Below are 21,027 nucleotides of genomic sequence, written 5' to 3'. Positions count from 1 at the left end.
CCGTGGGTGAAATGCTGGTGTGCTTCAGGATATTTACATAGTTTAAAATATTGCCATAGTAAGCTTAAAGTCAAGAAACCTGAAATATTAAAGTGACCCCAATTAACAGTCAATATTCCAAAACACAGACATCATGTTCCTCTTGATATGATGCCACAGGAAGTCACAGAATCTCTTCTGTCTATCCCCTGAAAATATTCAAACATTGAACACAATCTTTTTGAAACATTAGAGATACAGAGGGAAATTTTACAAACTATTTGCCCTGTAATCTTATACAAATGACCTGTCTAAGGCATTAAAGGAAAGGCTGAGGAACTGTTTATCAGAAGAATCTGAAGACCTGGAAACCGAGTGGAATACATGAATTTGGTTTTAATCCTGCACAAGGGAAAGTGCTTACCAGCAATCTTGGGATGGATGATGGCAGAGTATTATATATTACATTGTATTGTTTGCTAATAATAATATGTTTTTTAGAATGACATTGTGATAAAATTGAAATTCTTCATTTTGATAATGGTATTCTAGTGGCATAAGAAAACTTCTGTGCTCCCGGAATTATGCAATGGAGTGCAATCAGCCTTCCTTATCTGTGGGTGCCATATTTGCAGATCCTGGGCTGAAAATATTTGAAAAATAGTTGTGCCTGTACTGAACATGTACATAATTCTTTCTTGTCCTTATTTCCTAAGAAATACAGTACAGCAAGTATTTACATAGCACTTACATTGCATTAGGTATTCGGAGTAACCTGGAAGGGATTAAGGTCTGCAGGAGGGTGCATTTAGGATATATGCAAGTGGTACAGCATTTTATATTCGAGACTTAAACATCTGTCCTTTTTGATATCTACAGGGAATCCTGGAATCAATCCTCCAAGGATACTGAGGGATGACTATTAACTAATAAAAGGAAAAATATTTCTAAATTAAGTCAAATATTATATATATATATGATATCATGTATACATATCATGTATATGATTTCCTGAAAAAAATATAGAAAGTTTAATAGAATATCACCTTTATTGATGTTTAGAAACTATAAATAGAAAAAGATCTTCCTTAAACTTCTAATAAGTACTGACAAAAAGAAAGAAATCTACAAAAAATATGGTGAATATTATCTTTTTTATTATTATTGGTTGTTCAAAACATTACAAAGCTCTTGTCATATCATATTTCATACATTTGATTCAAGTGGGTTATGAATATTATCTTTTATTAAAATATTTCACCTAAATTCAGGAATGAAGGAAAAGCCTTCACTGTACCTATTGTCCTTGAACATTAGGCTGTAGAAACTACTTATTCAGTCGTGTCAAGAAAAAATAAGCATACACACACACACATATACATATAGGTGGGAAAGGAATATACCTATTTCTTCTGAACTCACTAAAGCATTTCCTAAAACAGTGTCATCAGGATGGGTCCACTGAGAGCGTCCTGATCATCGGGTGACCGACCCCCTACTCTTCACAGCATGCACACCCTGCTCTTTTCTCTCTTCTGGGGAACCATCAGCTTCTGACTGTGCCATGCAGCCTAATTACTTGGATGCCTCTGGGTGAGAACAGACCATATGGGGACAAAATTGTTTTAATGTCTCCTGTACTGATATATCCCAGGTACCCAGAGAAGGAAGTGCCTGATATGACTGGGGTTATGAAATAAATATTTCTTAAAGCACTGGGGAAAAAAAAAGGATAGTTTGCTCTTTGAAGATTTAAATTTTATTCTCCCCCCACCCCCTTTATCAGTGCTGGGGGTTGAATCCAGGACTTACTCATGTTGGGCAAGGGCTGTACTTTATTCTGCTTTTAAAAGCTGCAGCAAACCTGAGCATCACCCAGGCAGCGAAGAAGCCCCTGTGCACCTGCATCGCTTTCCCTTCCTCCCTCCCGGGCTGACCAGCTCTGCCTGCAGCCCACGCACCACCCTTTTCCTTCCCTGTGCCTGACCTGAAGCTGTGAACTCTCTGAGCTTCTCCCTTTTGCACACTGAAGCACACAAAGAAAGGCTCTGGCAACTGCAGGCATGTTCACCTCAGCAATTCTAGAAAACACTCTGTAATTACTAAGCAGAAAGCATGTAGTTTTGAGGGGGCTGGAGGCTAAGTCTTCAAATACAAAATCCACATCCATTTTCTATCTCGTCTTTCCAGCAGGCTAAGAGGGATGGTGGAAGAAGCTCTCAGTGACTCACTAGAAGAATAGCACCTAGGAGTTGAAAAAAGATCAGATGGCACTTTTGGGGGGATTTATTGGGCACTTGTGCATCATTTTTGTAATATGGTTCAAGTCTTTGGTCATTTTAAATTGGGCTCTTTGTCTTTTTATTGTTGATTTGCAAGCATTTTATATATTCTGGATGCACATCATTTGTCAGATGCATATTATAACTATTTTTCCCCAGTCTGTGGTTTGTGTGTTCGTTTTAAAAATAATATCATTTTGTGAACTGAAATTTTAAATTTTTAAGAACTCTAACTTTGTTTTTTTGGATGGGACTTTTTGTGTTCTTTCCAAGGTCTCTTTGTCTACCTCAAGCTCATGAAATTATTATGCTTTATTCTAGAAGCTTTTTAGCTGTGGGTAATACATGCAGGTGTATGATCTATTTAATTTTGAATATGGAGTCAGACAAGGATTGAGGTTCAATTTTTTCCACATGTGTACTAGTTGGTTCCAACAATATCATTTAAAAATCTTTCCCGATGAATTAAAGCCAACAACTGGAAGTGATCCAAATGTCCACTGACTGGTAACTGAATAAACAAACTACAGTAGATTCATACAATGGAATATGATTTTCCAACTTTTTAAAAATCAAGTTATAAATCCATGCAACGTTCTGAATGAATCTCAAAGACATTATGTTGAATGAAAGAAACAACACAAGAGTTCTTACTGTACCATTCCACTTACATGAAATTCCAGAACAGCCACCACTGATGCTATAGTGACAGAAAGCAAATTAGTGGTTTCTGGTTTGGGGAAGGCTAGAAACTTCTGGCATGATGGAAATGTTCTGTACCCTATTTGGGGCGTTGGTTACTTGTGTATACATAATTGTCAAAATGCATCCATCTGAACATCTAAGGGCTGCACATTTCACTATATATATATGTTAATTACCTTCACTTTGAAATATATTTCAAAAGATTAGATTGTGAACCTTCCTACACCATGCCCCAAAAATAGCAAAGTTCCTCCCTCTCCACAGATGGCTTGCTGATGGAGGCTGGAAGAGAGAGAGCACACAGAGCCCTTGACTTTTCCCTGTTCCTGAGACTGTGGGATAGATTTTTCAAAACATTGGCTAGGAGACTTGCATTCAAAACCAGCTGAATAAATAATGGCTCTTTGGTGAGTTGTTTTTTCCCCCTCTGTGTTTGGAAATTTGAACCTGGTGTATCTCTCCCAAGCATATTTCATTTAGAAGATAATTTACATTTGCACAAAATCATGGCTATGGCCCATCTGCTCAAGGATTATGTAAGATCCAACACTCATTAGAGTGTGACGTGCGTTGATCTTAGCGAGCGTATGAACTTGTGTGCTTGGGATTCAAGTTCTTCTAAAATAACTTCTAGCTCTGACCAGCTACCCATTGTCTTGGGAACATCACAGTTGATTTCCATTTTAGGGAAATCACATTAAATTAAATTGGGCTTTAAATTCCCAATTGCTACAGCAGGTTTTCTGCTGTAGTTAAGCAAGATTTTGTTACAGTTGTGGAGGGGTGTGGGCTAGAAGAAGAGTGGCTTGGTTCTTTATACCTGATGGTTTTTACCACTGCAGATTATTTGTTACAATGAAACAGTTGGAGCAGTAACATGATTCATATTAATATATGCACGTAAATTGTTCCGAATGATATTAACATAATTTCTGTGCTTTGGTTTCCCCTCAGAAGTTGAGACTACTGGTTTATTTACAGTCTGCAGTAAGCACAGCCAGGCAGTCTTGTTGGTGACAGGTGGTGGGGAAGGGAAGGCCATGTGCTCTGGATCAAGGGGCGAATGTTAACATTGCAGCGTGTGGGTTCAGCTCTTCATAGAGGTCGGAGCCAGAGGGAGAAGCAGATGAAAACAAAGGCTGCTTCAGTCTTCCAGAGTTCTTAACCCTTCCTCTTGGTCCCTTTGTCCTAGTTTGCCTGCCAGGACTTTAGAGAGAAGGGGGGTGGGAGCCACGGTCAGATGCCAGGACCAGGATAGCAAGGGAGAGCCGTGTGCAAGGAGGTAACCAGGGAAGGGGTCTCAGCCACCAGACCCAAGGGCACTAACCCAGTTAGAAGGGGGGCTCTGAGAAACTGGAGCCAACACAGGTCAGAAAAATGATCACCAGGCTGCTCCGACTCCCAAAACTGAGGGAGGGGGTGGCTAGGCTTGGAAGAACAACCTGCTTTCAGGACAGGAAGACAGGAAGTGGAGTGGTATATACCTAAGGACTTGGTGCTCTCTGGGAGGAAACACTAGGCCATCAGGGAAGAACAGGGGACAGAGCTGTCTCTAGGTGGGAAACCAATGCTTCCCCAGAAAGTAGGCCCGGGCAGGCAACCAGCAGATAGTTTTCCGATTTCCCTCTCTCCATTTCCATTTCGATTCATGGCCTTCTCAGGACAAGTTCTCTTTCACAACCAAGTTTACTCCCACAGCTAGGGAGGTAAACCTCCACGTCTGTCGTGTGTGTGTGTGTGTGTGTGTGTGTGTGTCCTAGGGAAAAGTGAGTGTTGAAAGATATTCATAGTGCCACTGATGGTTGTTCCCCATGTGGAAACATGGAACAAAGAAGGGGGTAGTTCCAGCCCCCCCAACACTAGATTCTCAACATCCATATCTGAATGAACGAATGCATAATTTAGAAGCACTTAATGGGTTTTCATTCTCCTATAGATTATCTTCATAGCTACAGCTCTGTATTTCTTGGGGCTAAAACTCCATTGACTCCTCCTCCTTCGAAATACACCTGGACTTCCTTTACAGAAGTTTGAACCTCCTTTTTATTCTCCAATGAAGTTACCACAATCGGTGACTACAGAGTCGTGAACACAGGGTGGTGGGTTCTACTAGCTGAAGATGGAAAATCAGAGGCATTGGCTTGATTGGCAAGTCTAAGAAGGCAGATTATACAAGAATTTACACTGAACAAAACCAGAAGTGACCTCAACATCACATGTGGGGTCCTTTCCTCTCTTCCTGGCACCCGGTGCTGCTGGAGGTACTGGGATGCAGCCATTCCCAAGGCACCCAGTACAGGCAGTGAATAAGCACTTCCCAGCCTGCATCTGCTCTCTTCTCAAAGAACCTCTGTGTCACATGACTTCCCAGGACAACTTCCTTCTTCCGAGCATCAAATCCATGCTGGTGGCACTGCTGAGAGCTCTACAGTTAGGATCCTCTTCACACTCACAGTGACTCTCAAAGTTAATATTATCTCCATTTTCAGTTACAGAAACTAAAGCTCAGAAAGAAAGACCAGAGCTGAGATTCATATTCAAATTCACCTTGTTCCAAAGCTTGTTCTTTTCCCACTGCACCAGATTGTCTCTCATAAGAGCTTTTCTGTCTGCAGTAGTCTTCTATTAAAATAAAATAGTCTGGAGCAATATTAAGCCTAAGAGCTAATGTCTTGACTATGCTAATTGAAATTCAGGTTGGCAGCAAACAGAGATTCAGTAAACAATTATTAGTGGATGGCTGAGGGACCTGAAATAATGACCAAGAGTCAGGAGAGGAACTGTGATTGAGATTGTTTTGTTCTAGTCTGCAGAAGTTTGAGAAAAAAATATAAATAAAGGTGATGGTGTAGGGGTCATTTGCCATTCTGTTTTGGTGGCTTAGCATCTGACCCATCTTCCTAAATCAGGGACTCCCGAGTTGGGAGGTCTAACAGCATTATAGAAGATACTGATGCTCACTCCCAGTCTGCCTGGCAACTGGACATAAACATCTGTTCTAGAATCTTCCACTCATTCTCTCCACTGGAGACTGAATTGAGAGTTCTCAGTGGCAGCAAGTTTGGCTATTTGGGCCAAGGTGTCAGGTTGTTCAAGACAGTGCTACATGCAGTCCCTGGCACAGATTGGCCTTGGCAGGGTGGCCTCAGCAGGACACATCTGCAGTGAGCTCCAGGACACTATGCCTGGCTGTATCTCTTGAGCATGGGTCTTCAGCCCTTCCAAAAATTCTATGATCTCTACCCCTCTGTTTAAATAAAATAACAGCTACGGCAAGGAGAATTCCACATATCATAAAAGCCATTCTTTTAAGGTGTATGGTTCAGTGGGTTCAGTATATTTCCAGACCTGTGCAACCATCAAAATTATATAATTAAGCAAGGCATGATGGCGCACGCCTGGAATCCCAGCAGCTAGGGGGTCTGAGACAGAAGGACAGCGAGCTCAAAGCCGCCTCAGCAACAGCGAGGCGCTAAGCAACTCAGTGAGACCCTGTCTCTAGATAAAATATAAAATAAAATAAACTGAAGATGTGGCTCGGTGATTGAGTATCCCTGAGTTCAATCCCTGGTACCAGCCCCAGAAAAAAACCAACAAAACAAACAAACAAAAATCTATATAATTACAGATATTATAACCATAACTCCCGAAAAAACCCATACTCCTTTCTCCTCCTATTCCCTGGAAACTACTAACGTACTTCCTGTGTCTGTGGATTTGCCTGTTCTGAACATTTCATTTAAATAGAATCACACTGTATAGCCTCTTGTATTTGGTTCCTTGCACTTAGCTTGGTGTTTCCAGGGTCATCCACATTGTAAGAACCCATTACAGATGGTGATACAAGTTCCTGATGAGTGTATGAGTTACCAACATTACCTCCCATTCTTCCCGGTGTCTTTTCACTTTCTTGGTGGTGTCCTTTGAAGTACACACTTTTTAAATTTCGGTGAAGTTTAGTTTTCTTGTTTTTCTTTGATTTCTTGTGTTTTAGTTGTGAAAGGTAAGAAAGCATTTGTTCAATCCAGTCACAAAGATTTATCCCAATGTTTCCTTCTAAGAGCCTTATGGTTTTCTTTTACATATAGGTTTGTGACCCTTGTGAGTTAATTTTTGCATATGGTATGAGATAGAAGTCAAATTCATTCTTTTCCATGTGGGAATCCAGTTGTCCTAAGACCAGTTGTTGGGGAAAAAAAAAAAAACCCAAACATTGTTTCTTCATTGAATTGTCTTCATAACCTTGTCAAAAATCAATCAATCATAAACACATTGTTTATTTCTGGACTTGTGATTCTATTCCATTGATCTATGTGTTTATTCTTATTCCAGAGTCTCTTAGACTCAAAAGATCAGCAGTGTGGTTCTTAGAAATGGGGCCCACCAATCACCCCATGGAGAATGTTATCTCTTAACAAACCTAGCTTTCCACAGTACCAGAGTAAGATCCTGTGAGTGCTAGAGTATTTCTGTGTGCATATGGAAAGGAGATGGGAGAATTAGGAGGAAACATAGAAACTTATATTTTTTGTACTTCCTACTACCAACAAGGTAGGGGCAAGAATTTATACGCCGCAGTCAGTCTAGATAATTTAGTTGCACACTGATCAGTATAAAAGGATATTCCAGTAACATGTAGGATGTGTACATATGTTACATGTGCCTGTGTGTGTGTGTGTGTGTGTATCTCCTATAGTACCGTCCATACACACACGGTCCTGTCTTTCCCACAGGACAGGTATATACAGGACTTAATTGATTAGTTTTTCTTAAGAACTTTTCTGGCTACATCCTACTCTGGCCTTTGTCCTGCCCCAGAATTCCCCATTGCAGTGGGGTACAGAATCCGGCTCTATCAGGATCTGCGGGTCCTGATTCTCCTTGTACTTTGGGCCCATCTTCAGTCTGATAATCTCAGCTGAGTTGGTTTCTATGGCTATAACAAGAAGTAACCACAAACTCTGTGACTCATAACACCACCACTGTATCCTCTTATGCCTCTGGAGGTCCGGTTTCTAAATTAGTTTCCCTGGACTGAAATTGAGGTGCCATCAGGACAAGGTTCCTTCTGGATGCTCTAGAGTAGAATTTATTTCCTTGCTTTTTTCTGCTTCTAGATGCCACCTACATCCCTTAGCTCATGGTCTCATCCTCTGTGTCCGAAGCCAGCAGCCTCACATCTTGCTTCCATAATGGCACCTTCTGTCTTCCATGGTCAAGTCCTCCTCTGTCTTCTTTTAGGAGGACACTTGGGATTACACTGGGACTGTCTTGGATAATCCAGGACCATTTTTCTTTTTTTTTTTGCGGGGTGAGGGTGGGTGGTACCAGGATTGAACTCAGGGGCAGTTGACCACTTAGCCACATCCCCAGACCTATTTTTATTTTATCTAGAGACAGCATCTCACTGAGTTACTTAGTGCCTCACTTTCACTAAGGCTGGCTTTGAACTTGGGATCCTCCTGCTTCAGTGTCCCCAGATGCTGAGATTACAGGCTCGTACGTCACTGCACCTGGCTAAGACAGTTTTTCTATCACAAGACCCTTAATCATGTCTACAAATTCCTTTTTGCTACATAAGGTACCATTTACAGGTTCTGGGGACTGGGACAAGAGCATCCTTGTGGGGTCAGTATTTCGCCTACCACACCTAGCGTGATGCACGTGTCTGCATCGGCTGGTGAGAACTGGTGTCTGTTCTGTCCAGCTGAGGTCTGCGCTGTTTGTCTATATGTTAACTTTAGGTTTGTTCTGACCAGCTGTCAAATATTTTTACTATGATTCCTGTTATTATTCCTCCTTGTTAGAGAGCTGAGTGGATATGAATTTGTAGGGGGCGCTGAAAGAGATGGCCAGGGGGCTCACAAATATGTGAAACTGATTTGGTCCTACTGTTAAGAAAGTCAAGTGTGAGTCAACAAAAAGAAAACCATTTCCAAACCAACTAGAAGTATCCACAGATGGATGGGCTGTGCAAATTTGAAATAATCAGAGACAACTAAGAGGAAAATCCACAGGAAAGTAAAGAGTGATATTTCTTGACCTGCTGAGCAGGTAGCAAGCCATTTATTTGATAGAGAGCTTTCTGGGTTTCAATTTGACCTGTACCCCAGAGACCCAATCAAGAAGGCCTTGTTGTTGTTAAGAAAGGAAGTTAAGAAACAATCACGAAAATTAAGGCAGAATCTAGGCCACCCTGGAAACTGGACTCCAGATGGGTCTGAACAGGAGCAACCCAGAACTGAGCATGCAGACATAGAACATTTATTTCCAGCAGGTCTCTCGACTGCACTGTGAGCCTGTGACTTACCTCCCTCCTTCCATGTCAAAGCATCCCAGAGAGTCATCACTAGTTCCATCAGTCACACAGACTCGCTTGGTAATATATGGGATCTGGGCCTCTTCTCTTAACAACCCAAATCTCCAGGATGGGGTTCTGGAACCTGTATTTTAATAAGAACAAATAATTCTTACATACTCCCAGGCAGGAGCACTGTGGCCATATTATTTGAGGAGACTCAGAAACATCATCTATTCATCAACCCACTTCATTTGCCAGCTGTGATTGATTGGTCATTGCTGCCTGGATCATGGCATTGAGATAAATTATGAGGCCTTGCCTGGGCTTGGACGGGACGGGAACTGTGATTAATTAGTAATGTGCACCATGGCCACAGGCTGGAGACGGGGGGCGGTGGTGAATGAGTGCCTTCTATCTGTCATTCTCTCCTAGAAAGACCTAGCTATACTTTCCTGTTTCATGGCAATGTATAGTATATGTACAAAAGTCTAGATAGAATGTACACTTTAAAGAACAAAAATAAAACACATCCTTTTAAACATTTCTCTAGATAGCAGGTTCCAAAATCTTGGGTAACACGTTGCATTGTCTCACAACTTTCTTAATGTCTAATTTAAATAAATCCCTTTTGGCACAATTTACGTCCAGTCCCTTTCATCCTATCCCCAGAGCAAAATAGAACAGCTGCTCCTCCTCTCTTACTCCATATGCCTCCCTATTTTTAAGAATTCAGTTCTCCAGAAAAAAAAAATTAATGAGACTCTTCTATTTTAATGAGTTACTTGTTTGGTGGATTGGCATTTTTCCTCCCCCAAGCTCAAAATGCTTGGTTACAAAGACAAATTGGAAGAGAACATTGAGAGTAGAAGGAATGCAGATGGCATCCAAGTCTCTTTTCACAGATGTGTTTGGCCCAGGGGTTGGAGGGCCTAGGTGGCCACACAGCAGAACCACAACAGAGACCCAGCTCTTCTATCTCTTTGCTGAGTTGATCCCACCACAACATGATATTTGACACTTCAGTATGTTTTGAAGTGAGAGAGTAAGTTCAAGAGCAAACACGTTGTCTTCATTTTCTATAAATATCAATGGCTTTCTATCTCAAATTCCTGAGTCTTTTTGTCAGAGGAATTCAAAGCCTGGGACAAGCTAGAAAACTGGGGGACTCATTCCCCATAAGCAACCTTAACCAAGGAGGAATATAAATGAGTGGATAAACGATACCTCATCCCTCATTCCCCATCTTCTCATCCCTTCTTTGATGAAGATTTTCTGGGATAGGATCTTTGCAGATGTGATCAAGTTAATGGGAGATCCTACTGGATTATGGTGGATCTAAAACCCAAACACATATAAATACTCACAGGTATGCAATATGTATGTTAAAACCCATTAAATTATACACTTTATATAGGACCATTATACACACACACACACACTATATCTCAACAAAATTTATCTTAAAAGTATAAGAATGCTTTTTTTCTGTGTGGTGCTGAGAACATGCTAGGCAGTCACTCTACCATGAAGCTACTCCAGTCTCAAGAATGCTTTCCCTTTGATGCAGCTGTTCTACTTCCAGAAATTTATTATACAAAACTCTATACAACTGTGCAAAGATGCATGTATGATGATATGCATTGCAAAATAGTTTGTAGTTGTGAAAACATCAAAAATGCCAAAATACCCATCAAGAGGACAGTAGATAAACAACCAGAAGCTAAAGAACTGCTGTGGCCTACCCTGCATACCCCAGGGGTCTCTGCCTCCCAGCCTTGCACACGGCCTGGCACTTTAAATACAGATGTGAAAGGAGGGTCAAGAAAGATAGATTACATGAGAGGCTGGGGTAGAGAGAGAAGATGGGAGGGGAGGGAGGGGGGATGGTAGAGGATAGGAAAGGTAGCAGAATACAACAGTTACTAATAGGGCATTATGTAAAAATGTGGATGTGTAACCGATGTGATTCTGCAATCTGTATTTGGGGTAAAATTGGGAGTTCATAACCAACTTGAATCTAATGTATGAAATATGATATGTCAAGAGCTTTATAATGTTTTGAACAACCAATAAAAAAATAAAATAAAATAAAAAAAACGAAAAAGGCAAAACACCAAAAAAAAAAAAAAGATTACATGAGAGGCATCAATGTGAAGGAATAGATGATCCCACTTAGTAAAGAACTCTTTTTATTAGAGCCAGATTTTATGTCTTTGGGGTTATATAGCAAGATTGGGGGTCTTGCAGATCTTGCAAGGTTTGGGGGTCTGATCTTGGGTGAGGCTGAGACACCCCTGGGAGAGGTGAATCGGAATGATGTGCAGTTTGCTGCAGGGAGGGGGAGGGGGAGGAGTTGTGTCAGTAGCTCCGCCTCGACCTGGGCTTTGTTGATGCCAGAATCCTTCAAATCAGGAGGTAGCTCTGTGTCCTCAGGATACCATAACTGTGTGCTCTGGGACATGGAGCCTCATGGAGCCATAGCACCACAGGACTGCTAGAAAGGGAAAAGGACCCCATGCCCGCGTCACTGGGATCTGGAACTTGTGCTGGCAGATTCTGATGAATTACAGAAGTTGTTCAGACAGAGGCCGGAAGACAACCAAGAGAGCACAGTGGCTTAGCATGCTTGGTTAGGGTCGTGGTGGTCATAAACTCCAGGAGGTTCCCTCCAGTGGGCAGAGCAGGAGAAGCAGGCAGCTGGCCCAGGTGTAACAGGCAGAGCAGAGCTTAGCAGGAGATCTGGTGCTGGGCTACAGTGAGGGGAACACTGGCGTTTAGATGGACCCTAAATCCAGTTGTTGGTGTCTTTGGAGGGAAAGAGAGATTTGGAGACACAGAGAAACACCAGAAGGAAGGCCATGTGACAAGGGAAGCAGAAATTGGGGGAATATAACCAAGAAATACCAAGGATTGCTGGGAGCCTCCAGAAGCTGACAGAAGCGAGGAACGGTCTCTCTCGGCACCTTCAGAGATAGCACAGGCCCTGGGTTCAGACTTCTGGTCTCCAGCACTGCGAGAGAATACATATCTGTCACTTTAAACCAACCAGCTGTGGCACTTATTACAATGGCCCAAGGGGACTAATACATAATCCATGATGATATCAATACATATTCCTCTCACTACTAATGCTAACATAGTGTTTGTAGAAGGAAGCAGGAAGGAGTAAGTAACATTATTTTAAGCGTAAACAGTGGTGAAAAGACACTGAATTTTCTGTTATTAAATTTAGAGAACAAGTAGGAATTCATTCACCATAGGCATCTTTTACCATCAGTTTGGCCATTAAAGCAAAGCTTTGGGCTTAATGAGCTTGGGGTCAAGTCTTAGTTCTGTCACTTACCTACTGTGTGACCTTGGGGACATCATTTAATTTCTCTGGAGATCAGTTTTCACATCTTTAAACCTGGAATCATAATAGCTCCTACCCAAGAGGTTGCAGTGAGTAATAAATAAAGCCAAGGTTTTGGGAGCCTGTGGAGGCCCTGGCCCCTGGTAAGGGCTGCTAATCAGTAGCTGTTGTTATTGTTGTTAACTTACGAACCTAATGATTTGTTTTTCAATAAACTGGCTTCACTAGCACTGGGAAAAATAATCTTGACTGGGCCAATGAGTCTCCTAGCAAACACACTCTCTGCAGAATTGATGAGATGCCAAGACCTCTTTATTGCAGTTTTAAAGTCAGATCCAGAAGGTTCAAACTGCTTATCAGTGTCACCTAAAGATACAGCCATTTATTGCCTATATATGTCCCATGGAAGCAGAGGCCAAGACCGTCAATATGAGTTTGCTCCCAAGTACTCTTCATTCCCAGGAGAATCAGTGGAAACATTGACAGCGGCTGGCTCCTAATACTCCTGTGTTTTAGTCAGGTTTTTCACCACTGCAACCAAAAGATCTGACAAGGAAAATTTTAGAGGAGGAAAAGTTTATTTCGGGCTCATTTCAGAGGTCTCAGTTCCTAGACAGCTGGCTCCATTGCTCTGGGCCCAAGATGAGGCAGAACATCATGGCAGTAGAGTGTGGTAGAGGAAAGCAGCTGGGGACGTGGCCAGGAAGCAGACAGAGCTCTCTGCTCACCAGGTGCTTAATGCCCTCAGAGGACAGAATCCTCATATTATTTTCATCTTCTTGAAGTTTGATGTTGCTTATCTTCTTATTCAATGGGATATAATTTCCTATTGCCCGTTTCTTTTTTTAAAGCCAAATTCCTAAGCTCCTTTATAATGCTTTTCCTGGGAAGTGACCTCTTGGATGCATTAAGCACTTTCACCTTCTCTGTCTGGGAAGGGGGCACATATGCGCCATCAGTCTATTGGGAAGGTCTGGCTCATACTCCATAAGTTATCATAACACTTTTCTGAGGATTTGCATTTATCTTATATCTACATATAACTTAAGGTCCTCTTAAGCTCTAAAGAGTATAATGAGTATAAATAGATTCCCACCTGCCGAGCTGGCTTCTAGGAAAGATGCAGGGTAGAGACATCTCACTCTCTGATCAAAAGATAAGTATTAATATCTTTTCCCTCTTTGTTTTGTTTTTAATTAAAAGCTCAGTTCCCACCAACCAGATTTAATTGATACTAGCATTTCTCCTTATTTACTTCAAACATTGCAAATATATCTTGAGACACCTCGTCCATCCCACTTCTCAGACCCTCACAGATAAACACCTACATACAAAATGAATTTGAATTTTTGTTCTATTTGGTAGCTCAGGAGGGAAATGGAGTCATTCCACTGCCCTTTTCTTCTTTCTACTTCTTTTGGGGACCTGGTTGATGCTTTTTGAATGAAAGTAAATAGATCCCAACTGTCAATCATAGAGATGTGGCTTGTGAATATCTTTGTTCATCTTGCAAATAGTCTAAATTTGATGGGGAAAAAAAAACAACCTTAGGTTATAGTAAAACAGTTCTTTTGACATATCCACTGAGCCCCAGAACATTGTCTACTTTGTATTAGTCCATTGAATTTATAATCCTAAATTAGCCTCTGCAAGGAGAGTCCAGTCAAGCCCACCATATCTATCCAGTGTAAATTTCTTGCTCAGCACTGGTTCAAGGCCTAGGGAGACATAAGCAAACAGCAGAGGTTCAACTTTCAAGGAGCTGATGAATCAATGAAGATAAAAACATTTTAAAGAAGAAGAAGAGACAAACTGTTTCAAACTTGAAATCATGTGGAGAAGAAAATTTGAGCAGCAAATGTAGGAAGAAAACAGTGAATTGGGGTGAAGTCAGGATCTGAGAACATGTCAGCAGAATGAAAAAGCAGCAAAAAGAGAGACAAGATGTAGAAAGGATGATGCGAGTCCTGCTGAAGACTTGGTTTCGTTTTTCTAAAAACTTTCCTTTGAATAATTCACAAAGTACTCTGCAGAGTGTTGTTTTAGCTTTTAGACCACTTAATAAATATTGATTATAATGGCAGAAAATGTAATTAAAAATTAAAATAAAATTATTATTAAGCTACTGAACCTTACCTCCTAATATCATTTGGTAAATTGTTGTCACAGTCTTGAGCACCAAATTCCACGGGACAAAGCTAACTCTCCAACCCCCCTGAACAGGTACTGAATGACAAGGTAGAGCCACCAAATGACAGATTTTTCTCCAGAGAGCATGTGTTTCTTTTACATTTTTAGAGGGGTCTTTCAGAAAATGTTCTTGGGGATCCAAATATAAACTTATACTATCATTTTACCCCATTAGTAGCTTCTTTTTAATATTTTAAAATTGTCAGTGGACCTTAATTTTATTTATTTATATGCGGTGCTGAGAATCGAACCCAGTGCCTCACACATGCTAGGCAAGTGCTCTACCACTGAGCCACCACCCCAACCCCAATAGCTTCTTTTATTGTGAATAAAGCAAATTTTCATGTGTAACTATTGCTTTGTTTACATTCCCAAATTGATTGTAAAGTTAATTTCATTATGCTCAATTGTATTTTTTATTGCTTCTTTTTATGAAATTAGAGGAAAATGTTTTCAAGACATAGATTTGCAAACTCTATGTTCAGAGCCATAAGCTAAGCAGATGAAGGCTGTTTTAAGCCAATATCTTAAAAAGCAAATTATCATTTACTTTTTTAATATTAAAACTGACAAAGTCCACCTACTGTATCTGTGGGTTCCATAACTGCAGGTTCAACAAACTGCAGATTGAAAATATGTGAAAAAATGTGTTTGTACTGAACATGAACAGGCTTTTCTTGTCATTATTTCCAAAATAGTATAATAACTATTAGCATATAATTTATATCATATTAAGTATTATAAATAATCTAGAGATGTTTAAAAATATACAAAAGGATGTGTGTAGGTTAGCTGCAAACACTAAGACATTTTATATACAAAGCTTAAGCATCTGCAGATTTTGGTATCCTCACAGGATTCTGGAACCAATTCCCCACAGAACTGTAAGTAGTAATTCTAGAAAGGTTGATAACACATAAAAAATTTTTAAAAAGAAAACAGAAATCATCCACAATAAATACAGAAAACCACTGGTTGCCTTTTGTATATTTCCTTGTGTGTGTGTGTTTGTGTGTGTAACAACATTGGAATCATATTGCATGCACAGCTTTGTTTTCTGCTTTTTTCTTTTATTATAGCCATAATCATTGCCTACGACTAAATATTATTTAAAAGTTCAATTTTCAAACTATATAATATTTTCTAGTATGGACTTATATTTAATTTAAATACAACTGCATTACTGGGTATTTGGGCTGGCCCTAATTATTTGCTGCAACATATGATCATACGTTATGATCAATATATTATCCTTCAAATAAGTAGCTCTGCAGCACTCTGAATATTCCTGTGATGTACATTCCTAGAAGTGGAAATACAGAGTCCAAAACTATATGTTTTAAAGACTTTTACCAAATACAGCCAAATTGAACTCTATAAAGGATATACTAATTTACTTTCCCACTGAAGTTTAGAAGACGCCTATGTCATGCAACCTTACCACTGACAAATATAATTTTACAAGCATTTTTCAAGCCAGAGCCTTAAGATGCATCCAAGAATCAAGGCCTCAGAGATTAATGCCAAGTTCAGCATGTCCCAATGAGGTTGTGAAGGGGAGCTGACAGAAGGAACAATCTAGAGAAAACACAAGGAAGGCTTGGAATGATCCATGCGGCTACGGTAGCACCCCTGGCTCATGTGGAGTCTTTTCATGAGCAAGCAAGGAGTTGACATGTGCATGGTTGCTGGACTAGCTGTTGAGTGCCCAGTAAAGGCAGGTTCCACAGAATCCACTTCTCTCTTGTCTCTGCCTCATTTATAGCTTCTCACAACATCACCCACTAACAACCCCAAAGCAACCAAGAGCCACTTTACTTCTGATTGGAGCCAAACAAGAACAAGAAGGTATAGATTGATAGCCAAGTTAAATGTTTTAGCTTAATTTCTTTTTCTGGCATGTAGTTCAATGGTAGAGTGCTTTTGCCTAATGTGTGCAAGGTCCTGGGTTTGATCCACAGCGCTGGGGAAAAAAAAAAGTTTTCTAAAATCATTATATAAAAAACTGTACACAGAAAATTCTACAGTAATCCTCAAATGATCTTGTGAATGCCGAAATGACAGTAATCTTGTGATGAAGCTGGAAGAACCTTCAATTTAATGAATATAATTAGTCTGAGAGAGAAATAGTCTAATTGTAGATCACACATCAAGTTTCATAACAACGAATTTATTGGAAAATAGGTATACACTTGGGACACAACTCCACTAATCAAATGATCATAGACTCACAAACCACAGGTTGACTACAGATACAAAAATCTGAGAAAACGACCCCACGAGGATCAACTTTCTATATGGAATATATAATAAACAGTATAGTATATATTACTATTGCTTGAAAAATGTGTGTTATGTCTCCATTATATCAGTAAATTTTATGTCATAACCTACATATGGTTTTCTCGGAGAGCTGGTTGTTGGAGATCTAGCAGCACACCACTGCCTCCCACCCTCCTCCACTAGGATTGAGTCTCTGTCCAGTTTCCTCTCCTTAATTTTGATCCCATCTAATATTCCTTCCCTGCCTTCAAAGCACTCCAGGGGCAATGCCAGTACCTTTGGCAGAAGGCCACGTGCAAGCCTTGGCTCTGCTCAGCTTCCTTTCCCAGTTGGATCAGGCCCCAGTGTCCCTCACGTCTCTGGCTGGGTTCCTATCAGTGTAGAGAGCTCTTACAAGGCTCAGCTCATGCTGCTAAATATTGGGCTGCAAAATCCTTGACTAAATTTTAAAATAGTTACACAAATGTCAAATCACATTTTTTTATTTCTCTCCAGCAGGAGCTGCCAACTGTATATTCTATAGCCTTGGGAAGTCTTATGTTTGATGCTTTAACTTGTTGTTTTGAGTATGCAGAGTCCTAAGCAATTGACGGTGAATTTGCCTCATGTGAGTGTTTGTGGGATTAGTCAGGGTCTGCTTAGCCCACATGAGCAAGCATGTGCTGGCGAGAAGTGATAATTAATAGGAATATTTTTTACATTGGGCCAATATGACTTTGTCAACTTATCCCAACAGTGAAGTCTCACGAACCTTCATAAGAAAAAACTTCCCTGCTGATTATAGTCAAGAAACCCTAAAGAAATGAGAAAAGCAGGTGGGAATAATTGGAGTTATTACTTCAATAGCCTTTTCTTCTGCATTAAATTTAACAAAGATCATTGCCTTTAACAACTCCAAGCTCTATTTTATTCTTTGTAGACAGATTTATTGTCAGGCTCATGCATCCCCATGCTAAACCCCAGAGAACTGATTGTGTTGGTGTTTTCAAAATTAATTTATGGGCCACTGAGGGCACTCAACACAGTCTTCTTCGCTCAGGTATTACAGGAACTGGCTGAGATTTTGCACCAGACAGATGTTGTCTGGAACAAAAATAAAATACCAATGCTACATACAAAAACAAGCACAGGGTCTGAACAAACAGAACAGAACTCATCTTTACCACCATATAAATAGCATAGGGGAGGGAGCAGTATTTGCCCAGCTTCTGGGTCATGAGCATTTTATTTTTGTGTGAAATTATTACATGAGCTTGCAATCATTTAATTTTTAAAAATTGTGTGTATGAACCAGCTCAGAGATCAACTTGGGGACATAATAGAATATCCTGAACACATTTGCACACTTCAGAGATATGTTCTATTAGTTCATTTTCTGTTGCTATAATGAAATACCTGAGACAGGTTAACTTTATAAGGTAAAGTTTATTTAGGTCACAATTTTAGAGGTTTAAGGGTATGGTACTAGCATTGGCTTGCAGTGGGTGGCACCAAATTGGCAGGAGCCCCTGCAAGTGGGAGATATAACATTGCCAGATAGAAGGAAGTTCTGGGTTTGCCCTTTTTATAATCACCGTCTCATAAGAACTAACTTAGAACCCATGAGAACTACCTGAATCCCTTCTGCAGGCAGCATCCCCAGTGACCTTCCATTAGGCTCCACCTCTTTTTAAGAGTCCCACTTAAGAGTATCCATGCCATACTGAGGACCAAGCTTCCAATACAGGAACCCTTGGGGAACACACTCAAACCGAATACACATCAGAGCATTCCTGGCCAATACTAACTCAACCCCCTTCCTCCTTAACCTAAAATTTCAGAGAACGTGAAAGAAAGGAAGGAGCTAAGTGTTGCTTACTTTTATCTGGTCTCAGCAATAGAATTAAGGTGAACAGATCTCAAAATGCATGAGAAGCTGTAAAGATACATAGTCAGGAGAGCAGAGTTTCCTAAAAGGGAATTCTTACAACATTTTCATTAAGAAAATTAGCCTGGTTGTAAATATTACCTATTGAATCTTTCCTTATGTAACTTCTTGTTATTCATACAAAGAACCACACATTCATATTCAGAAGCTAAAAAAGAAAACAACATATGGCGGACACAAGGCAGTACCCAGTACAAGATTTTTCCGAGAGCATGTTCCCAGCAAACACAATGTCCTGCTGGTGGTTCCAAAAGCTCCAAAATAATAGGCATTCTCAGGCCAGCAAGCAGCAGGGTGGGTCCTGCACCTGCCCAAGCTCTGCAGGTGGGAGGCCACAGCCTCTTCCTCATTTGCCCTGAAGTCTCCCCTTTTCCCTCAAATTCGACTCTAGTTGGCACCAATTTGGATGATCTCAGGACCCATTGACATTTGTCAAATAACCACAACCTATTGACAAGGGCCTGTGAGAGAGAAATTTCCAACACTTATTATTGGTGGGGGAAGTTAATAAACCAGCAGGTGAATGAACTTCTGTTTTTTTTTTCTGCTGTGTCTAATCATATACTGATGTTATATAAAGGTATGCGAGGGCGTGCACATGAGTGTACATATGCAAACACACACACCCCACACACAAATGTGGGTCTGGATGAAGTAGACTGGGATTTTTGCCACTTCTCTGCCAGTTACAGACTATCTCATTTAGAACACCCCAATACACATGAAAACTCAGTTTCCACTTTGGTAAAAGGAGAGGGGAAGGATTAGATGACCCCTGGGGGACCATCCCAGCTCTGACAGCTCAGTGACCAAGACAACACTCCACATATCTGAGAGGATTCCTCTAGGAGTATCAGAACCAGCCCAAACATATAGAGGGTGTCTATAGGGGCCTGCTGAAGCTCTGAACCACCCCACTGATAAATCATTGCCCTCCTGCTGGGGCCAGCATGTGGTCAGCACAGGGGGTCTCCCTTGGCATTTTCTTATGGTCCCTTTCTTTCCAAAGTGGCTTCACTCCATCCAATGCCTGTGTTGGATAAGTTCAGTTAGCAGACACTCATTGAGGAAGACAGGCATGGAAAGTTCCCCGGGGTGGGGGGGGGTGTAAAAATTTTTAAAGGGTTTTAAGAGACTGAGGCCTGTGAAATGCAGAATATTCTTACTGGAATTCCTCAATCAGGGGCCCTTGCTCTTCCCACAGTGTGCCCCAGGATTCTTAAGAGTACCAAGAGGAAATTCAACAAGCAAGGAAATCCAGCCACTTCCCAACCCAAATAAAGAGCAGCTCATGCAAAAACAGACAACTTCCCTAGCTCCAGTTATCTCTTGCTGCTAGAAGAGCTACTAGAACCTACTGGCTTCACACAGCAACCGTTTTGTGATATTCCCCAATATGTGGTGAGGAATTCAGGCAGGGCGTGGCTGGATGATTCTTCCACGCCACAAATCATAGAGCAACTGCTGGTTGGGTGGGTCTGGAGATGCACAGAGACATCTGACTGGCCCTGCTGCCTTGTCAGAGATGGCTGAAGGTGCGCTCAGTTGGGGCATGGCTGCAGCAGTTACACAGGACCACTCCCACAGGTGTCTCTGGGGAGTTGAACATGCCCTCGGCTGCTCAGGGCTCCCACAGAGAATGTTTTAAGAAGCCAGGTGGAGAGCAAGGCTTCTTGATATAGCCCCAGAGGTCTCAGGATGTCACTTCTGCTGCATTCTATTCATGAAGGAAGTCAATAAGTCCAGGCTATAGTCAAGGGACGATGAATTAGATTTCTCCTTTCGGTGGGATTAGTAGTAAATTACAGCCACTTTTGATCCCATCTTAAAAGGAAAACTGCCCATAGCAAATCAAGTGAGTTTTTAGCTCCATTATAAATTTTGCTGCTTGGCTGTCATCAGAGTTTATACATCTAATCAAGGACATAGGGCTTTTGTTCTCAAGCCCATAACACTTAACCCAAATGCTAATGGCTTACCTCCAATTCTGTAGTCTGTGTTTTTTTCT

This window comes from Marmota marmota, unplaced genomic scaffold (genome assembly GCF_001458135.2).
Source record: "Marmota marmota marmota unplaced genomic scaffold, marMar, whole genome shotgun sequence".
In the NCBI taxonomy this organism is placed as follows: domain Eukaryota; kingdom Metazoa; phylum Chordata; class Mammalia; order Rodentia; family Sciuridae; genus Marmota; species Marmota marmota.
The sequence above is the reverse complement of the archived record's forward strand: the minus strand, read 5'-3'. Positions refer to the sequence as shown.